Below are 8859 nucleotides of genomic sequence, written 5' to 3' on the forward strand. Positions count from 1 at the left end.
GTTGGTGAAATAAAGGCTAGGGTTAGGAGCTTAACACTTGTAATCTAAGCGACCAAATGTAGTATGCATCACTTTCCACCATATCTCCTGTTTACTAATTTAATGTTAATTTTTATTATAATAACGGCTCTCGCACTTGCTTTTTTGATTTCTTCTGATATTATGATAATGTTAGTTATTAATCTTTCATTTAATCATTGCTGATGCTCAGTGTACTTTACCATTAGTCATTAGGAAACGATTTATTAGTAAATTTAAATAAAATGGTAAAGAAGTTATGCAAACGCCTGTGATCGACAAAGACTTGAGTACTGTTGTTTTTCGTATGTTGCGGAAGACGGCTATCGGATAGAGAAAAATTACAAATGTTAATTTGAGAAAATAAAAATGAAGAAAAAGAAGACACAAAATTTACGTGAAAAACCCTAAATAATATAGAGTAAGAACCACGGGCAACGGTAGAAGAATTTCACTATGAGAAAATAGAAATTACAACTTCTCTCGATCGACCAAGTAGAAAACAATGATAATTCTCTCTTGATAAAAAGGAGAAAACAACTATCAAGAAACTCTATAATATTCTCTCTAGTATTGGAAGAAAGCTAGAATGCTTTCTGAGGGAATTGGAATCTGTGAAGGAATTGAAATCTGTCAGGAATTGGAATCTAATTCCACATTCTGTTTGGTTTGCAGACATGTCAGATGAATTTGATTTTAGTAATGTAAAATGATAGAATTACCCTTCTTATTTTTTTGCTTTATTTTAATTTGTTTTACAACTTACATGTAGTAATATATTATAAAAAATTTAAAAATTTAAAAATATTAAATTTTCATTTTATTGATTGATTATTCATTTCAATAAATTATAAAAATCATGTTAATAAACATCATAAGTTAAAATCATCGCAATCAAAATATGTTAATAAGTTACCAAAAGATAGAGTAATATTTATTTACATTCCAATCGGAGTATGTTAATTAGTTACCAAAAAATATACCAAAAACTATTTTTATTCAATATATGAATTAGAAACCCGACCCGACACGACACGAAATAATAATAAAAATATTTTTATTCAATAAAAATATTGACTTAATTGAAAAAAAATTATATATAGAGGGGTATTATTGTAATTATTCTTAAATATATAAGGTAAAATTATATATTTTTTTCGGGTCGGGTCCCTTTTTTTCACCCTAAAGAGGGTAAAGAACAAAGGGAAAATATTTTAGAAAAATTTATATTACTTTAAGGGGGCGTTTGGATGGGATTCCCCATGGGAATGGAATCCGCATTCCCCCGTTTGGTTAGACCGGGAATCTCATTATTGGTAATGTAAGATTATCAATAGTGGATTTTTTTGGGTATATTACCGAGAATTGTTGGATTACCGGCGTTTTGGATTAAAATGCCCTTAATTTTTTTTCAAAAATACAATTCTTTTGTCATTGAATAATAAAAATTCTATGAATGTTAAATTACAAATTTATCCTTAAACTATTTTAGATTTACAAAAAAAAATTATAATTAAAATTTTATATGAAGTTCAGGGGTTAAAATAAGATTTTACCCTTTCATTAAACATTTTTATATTTTCAAGTTGGTAAAAAAATTATATAAATTTTATGAATTTAATTTTTTTAAAGAAAATATATAAATATTTTCTAACTATTAAAAAATAAATATATAATAAGGACAATTTGGTCAAATATACATTCTAATAAACCTTTATTCCTTTAACCAAACACGATAATCTTACATTTCTGCTAAGCCAACCAAACAAAAAATACAACATTCCTAGTAATCATATTCCCTGGTAATCTTACATTCTCACTGGTAATCTTACATTCCGTGAACCAAACGCACCCTAAAGGTATTTCAATTCAAACTCATAGGAATATATAAATACCTATGTAATATGTAGGAATAACATTCCCGATAAAACACTCTTAAAAATGGGAATGAATTATTACTCCCAATTGGGAATCTTTCCCATCTAAACATAGATATAAATTCTATAAAAAAAAACTCTCTCCAATAATCATCATCTCCTCCATCCAAACACCCCCTTAGTTCATTTTGTATAATATACCATCGAAGAAAGATCCACAAACAGCTACCCAATACAAGAAAGTAAATCGTATTAATTCCAAAACAGATGCACAATGCCTCCATCTTCATTTTCCTTTTTCATTGGCAACTATTAATATTACTTTAGGGTACTAGATTATATAAATGCTCATTATTCTTTTTCATTTATGTTTTCAAAATAAGAATTTGATCAATTTATAGTAAATTGATAATTTATCGTTAACAATCATTATTAAAATAATAGAATATTGATCTGGCGTATTAAATCGGCCACTGCTTCTACTCGAATGCATCATCGTTATCATAAGGAAGGGGCTGGCTGACTCCGCTGTTGTGCAGCCAAGTCGATGAGATTCAAGAAAGTGAAAATTAGGATGTCATCAAATTATCGTGTAACCCGGCAATAAATTAAATATCTGTCGTGCAAGTATATGCAGTTCGTGATGTATATGTTAGTTTAACAACACATAGATGACTCGGTTCAAGGGAGCAGTAAGAGAGTAAATGGAAGGTTTTTTTTCAGGAGGCTGTCTAAATGGATGGATTTTGGGGTGGTCGGGTAGTTAATCTTCTGAAAATTTCAAATTAATATATATTTTAGATATTTTTTTATTAAAATTTTATTTTAGTCCTCTTATAATTTTATAAGTTTATTTTATTTTAAAATTTTAAAAGTCTGTTTCCTAACGTAATATCACGAGTCTATCCTTACTGACGAAGGAGGTGATTTAGAAACAAGAGCAGCTTCAAAACAAGTTCCTGCAATCCATAGAGAGATGCGAACGTGAAAGATTGGTTAGTGAAAAAGAATGGAGAATTCAAAAAATGACGTAAATCAATAGGGAACGCGAGATTTTAGTTCAACGATCAACAACTGTAAAAAATAGAGAAGGGTCAAACGGCCAGTTGAAAGGATTGTCTCACACGACCAAACAGTTCCAAATCAATCGGTTTAACGCACTATTTTAATATTTTGTTATCACAGTAACGACGATCAATGACGAGTAACCAATTGGAGGCGCTACGTAGGATTGTTGCTTTTATAACACCCCACTTGGGAATGGGGAATGATATCTCGTGATGGAAATAGGAAGACAAGCATATGTTTACTACTATATTTGCAAACACAAGCTCTAGTAGGTTTGGACGATGATTCTAGGGAAGTGTGTCCGAGGACCACTTGGAAGTTACAAGTGCCACGTCACATAAGGTTTTTTTTAAATGGCTGGTAAGTTGGGTGTGGTCATTTTGAGGGTCTTTCGTTCTTAGTATTATTGATAACACGGGGGCATGGCTCCATAGAGAGGCGTTTATTCGGCAATCGTATTTTTATTTCAACTATCTTAGGTCATTGGAAGGATCATTCTTCGAGAATCTTCTATGACTGTTAGTTCTGGAGCTATTGGAATCTGGCTTTTGCTGTCTCTGTTCGCGTAGTCGACGAAGCTTCTACGGTTGGAATTGATATGTGCTTTTAGTTGGTTGCAGTGTTCGCTTTGTTTGGTCGGTTGGATTGTTTTTTGAAATTTTTTCTGTTCGCTTTTGTTGTCTTTGTTGGTTTGGCTTTCACTTTTAGTATGTTTGCTTGTTTTGTTCTTTTGCACTCTTTTCCTCCAATAAGTTTAGGGAGGTTTTTAATTAGGCTCATAAGATGTTCTTTGATTTTAATAAATCATCATTCCTATCAAAAAAAAAAAAAGTTGTAACTCAGCAATGATGCTTTGGGGAATGGTGATTAAACTTGAAAAAACTCATTGAATTTGCTTCATTGGATTTAAAGGAGTGGATGGTCGTGAACTTGAAAAATCTCATTGAATTTGGCACTTGTTGTCCCTAATTATATGTTGGAAATTATGGTATAAGACAAATAAAAGGCTCTTTGATGAGAATTTTGTGAAAAGAGAGAGCATTCTTGAGAGCAACTGACGATTTTTAAAAGTGATCCTAATGAAAAATACTTCGACTAAATAGAAAAGATAATAGGTTGGGTGGATTAAATGTGATGAGAATAGAATCATTAGATGTTGCGATTATGTTATCCTAACAAAAAGAGATTTGCGTAAAGATCATGATGACTGGTTATTAAGTTTTTCAAGAATTCCGAGTAATTGTTTTGTTCTAATTGTTGAAACTTAAACGATTCACAAAGGAGTCGTTCCCATATTTCGAATTCAATTTCAGAAATTCTCCCACAACAGTTCCCACGTCAGCTTGATGATGGGATGCCTTAATGTGTTATAAAATTTGGCCTTAGAAGCAGTATTGGATGAAAGAGATTGAGGTTTAGGAGAGTTGTTGAATCATTAAAAAAACCATAATTCAACTTAACAAAATTCCATCAATTTGGATCAGATAGAATTAGATTACCTTTGGTTAATTGTCATGTGAATCAGAAATTGAGCCAAGCTAAATGTTTTTAAAGGACAATCAAAACGAAACAAATCAATTTTAATAAAATAAAAAAGTCGAACCAATTTCTTGTTCTAAAGGGTTTTCCCCCCTCTCAGTACGTTGAGGCTTACCGTTTATGAGGTGCAATAGAAAAATGGGGAAATATCTAGCCCCATGCAAGACTGGTTACGCTTCTTCCTTCTTTTTCATTGTTTCTTCTTCAAAACCTTGTGATTTGGTTTAAAAACAGGGATTAAACGGTCAAGTCACCAAAGTTTTGGGATCAAAGTTATTAATTCAAAATGACCCAACCTTAGTTTCCTTATCACTTTCCATAAATTCACACGTCAAAATAATCACACCACTTTCTCTCTATATAAACCCTCCCTCCTCCAGTTTTCGACCCACTCAACCCTAGCAAACCCAAAATACTAATACCATCATCGTTTTTAATTTGTGTTGCTCCATTCTCTTCTTATCAGCAACACCAATGGCGACCAACCTCTCTGCAATAATCCACTTTATTATCAAAGTGTTTGCTGTGGCTTTGCTATTGATTTTTGCTGGTCAATTAGCTGCTGCGGCTCGTGTTGTTCCTCAAGGTCATTCCCAGAAACCAGTCATTGGTTGTAATTCGAAAGGATACACCCCCGTATTTGGAAAATGCCCACCTCCAAATTAAATCAACTTTTCTGCCTCCGATCTCCAATAAATTTGATGTATGTATGCATGCATGCAAGTATGTATCTCCATGCGTTCATCCGGTAGTGGTGTGGTAATTGTTTATGATATTCTGTCTATCCATCTATATATGGTATAAGTAGGGTTTATCAGCTTGCTTTGAACTAACGTTGAACTTTGTTTTCTGTTTTTCTTACTTTTGCAAAATTGTAACCTCTTCGTTACTTAAAAAAATTTCCAGACGTAGCAAATACATATGTTTATTCACATGTTCGTATACATACATATGTATCACACATATAAAGAAAAACAATTACAGATAAAGGATTTTTCGTAAGTTAAAACTTAAAACCTTAGAAGATGTGTTGAAAGAGAACTATAAATTATAAAAATAATTAATTAATTTTGTTAATGGTTGAAATCATATCGTTGTGATTGTGAACTTTAAAGTCTGCATAAAACAAAATAATAATAACAATATCTGTATCTACGCTGGATTTGCTACTTCATCAGATTTGCTTAACTCATTAATCATCCAAATATCTTAGATTTACCCGCATGATCTTCTTGCACTCTGTGCAATGAAATAATGAAATTACTGTTACTTAATTTATTAATTAATTGATTCGATAGAATATTATAAAAATGTATTATAAAAATAAATTCATGTACCTCATTTGTTCCTTTAGCAATACCACACAACTGAGAGAAGCAGAATCACACAAAGCGAATTTGTGACCAACAAGCGCCGCCTTCAACACACTGACAATGTTTTACTCTTTAATTATTAATAATTTTCTTTCCACGTAACTTTCATATTCCACCTGAGAAAAGCCTTCTCCTTCTGTTCGTCAATAAATTAAACAAGCGAGACTAAGTCCAGGTGCACAATTTAGAGTTCGAAAGCAACTAAAAAACATCATGTTCTTTCTGTATGTTAATATATACGATCTTCATTCCATCAGAGCTTTGCGGCGTATTGATATCTGCATATTAGGGTTCATTGATTAATTGTTTTCCTTTTGCATTAAAAGAGGCTGTTCATGATCACCTCCTTTCCATTTCTTGGTGGGAATTCTAAGAAAATTATTCGAAAACCCTAATCCCAGAAAAGGCCTAAGGTCAATTTTGTGATCTGCGCTTCATTACAACAAAATATGAAAGAAAAAAAAAACAAACTTTATGTTATATACTCGTTTGAATTCCACTAAGAGTGAGTTCCGCATATTTTAATGGAGTGAAGGACTATATGTTTTGCTAATTGCAGTTGGTTTTTAACTCTCTTGAGAACATCAATGCAAATGAAATCACAAGCAGGTGTGTGCATGTAGAAGAATTGAAAAAAAAGATACATGTGGTGTTTTAGATGCTTCGTTCTCGCTTTCCAGTTCGATCATGTTAATGGTTAATATTCATAAAGCAGACGGACTTTCCAGTTTCTTTCAATATTCCAAATTCCAAAGAATTTTTTGCATCAGATTTGCTTACTTTATTCAAATTTCAAAGATCGTTAAGCAGTTTGCTATCGCATCACGGCAAGTCAACAATCTTTGATGGTAGGTAAAGGCACCCAAATGCTTGGAAAACAATGATTTAATAAGAGACAAAAGCCTTAATTACAGCCGGCAGACACCATTGGTGAAATAAAGGCTAAGGGTAGGAGCTTAACACAATTTTAGTCTAACCAACCAAATGTAGTAAGGATCACTGTCCACCGTTAAACACTAATTGTTGTCTGCTAATTTAATATTGATTTTTATTATAATCACGGCGCATGCACTTGCTTTTCCGGTTTCTTCGATATAAGGTCAGTTGCTATCTTTCACTTATTCATTTCTATGCTCAGTGTCTTTTAGCATTAGCCATTCGGGAAAGAAGTTATGCAAACACTTGTCATTGACAAAGACTTAAGTGCTACTTTTGTACATCTTTGAGCTAAACTATCTTCACCTTTTCTTATATGCACAATAGTTTTTTCATACCATGATTATAAAACTTCAAAATTGTTACTCTTTAATTATTAGTAATTTTCTTTTCACGTAACTTTAACAGTTCATGTGAGACACTAATCAAACAATCTTAGTGGTTGAAGGCCGATTGTTATTATCTCTTGAAGTTTCAGGTTTAAACATCGTGTATAACCGTTCGTTGTTAAGTAATTAAGAATCTTTACGCATATATTATCATATTCATCCTAGATTTATAAAAAAAAAAGTATTCCACGTGAGAAAAGCTGGGAGACTAAGTCCAAGTGCATAACTTAGGGTTCAAAAGCAACTAAAAAAATGTTATCATATTTCTTATGTTTGTTAATATATACGATCTTCATTCCATTATAGCTTTGCGGCGTATTGATATCTGCATATTAGAGTTCCTTGATTAATTGTTTTCCTTTTTCATTAAAAGAGGCTGTTTATGATCACCTTCTTTCCGTTTCTTGGTTGGATTTCTAAGAAAACCCTAATCCCAGCAAAGATCAAAGGTCAATTGTTTGATCTCGCTTCCTTATAACAAAATATGAAGAAGAAAACTGATGAGTGTTCAGAATCGTTAATATATGTTCGTTATTTCTTCGATTTTGTGAAGTTATTGCTGCTGATTTGGTTGTGTTATGTCTATTTTCGTGCAGGTCCTTACTTTCCAGAATTGGTGATAAAACGGGCGAATTCTGCATTTTTTTTATTATTTGGTCACGGCTGGAGACATGGGCACGACTCTGGGCACGACGCGGTCTGACATGGCAGTTTCTAGAAGGTCCAGTCAGCGACGGTTTCTAGGAGACTTCGTCTGCACGCCTTCTGGAAGATTGACGAGCAGAGTTGCATTAGGAGACTAGTTTAAGTTTGAATTTAAATTTAAAAACTATTATCTTTTGTATTATTTTATTATTTTCTTTGTTTATCCTTTAGGCTTTGAGAGGCTATAAATACCCACTTAGGGTAAGCCTAAACTAATCATTCATAATACATTCTTCTTTTCTCTCTAGTTTTTATAAAAGTTTTCTCTTTTCCTTTTCAAGTTCTTTTTATTTTTCTTTATTTTCAAGTTTTATTTTTATGCTAAGTATGACTTTTGTCATGCTTAGCTAAACTTTTCATAAGCCGAGAGCTGTCGCGATGATTCAATTCCAACGGGAGAATTGAAACGGTCCCTTAATATCTTCGGAATATCTCTCTCTATCTCTGCGCTTATTTTTCAAAATCAAAACAGTTTTCAAAATCAAAGATTGACTTTGGTCAAGAGGTTGTTGCGATTAAACGTGTGGGAGGAAGATTCGGCTTATAGAAAGCAATTCGACTTCCTGGGAACACACTTGGCGAGATAGCTTCGCCAAGAAGGAATTGAGATCGGAATTGGCGGTTATAGAAACAACAATCCGAGTCGGTCGCCACGAACTTAAACGGTATTTGATCTACGATAATAGATGTTGTTAGAATCAACTACCGAAGCCGGAAACAAAGATTGCCTTGGGTATTCGGTATACAAGATAGAGTCACAAGGATAGCCATTGTAGACAAAGTAACCGACGTGAATCCCGAAGAGAAAATCTTATTCGATGATCTAAAGGAAATTGAATCAAAGCGAAGCTTGAGGCTACTTTTACCGTATTTATTCACAATCTTCATCTTCTTATTTTTACTTTAATTACTTTTATTTAATCACTTTATTATCTTTTTACTAAAATCCCCCCA

This window comes from Hibiscus syriacus, unplaced genomic scaffold (assembly GCF_006381635.1).
Source record: "Hibiscus syriacus cultivar Baekdansim isolate YM2019G1 unplaced genomic scaffold, ASM638163v2 tig00111398_pilon, whole genome shotgun sequence".
Lineage (NCBI taxonomy): Eukaryota > Viridiplantae > Streptophyta > Magnoliopsida > Malvales > Malvaceae > Hibiscus > Hibiscus syriacus.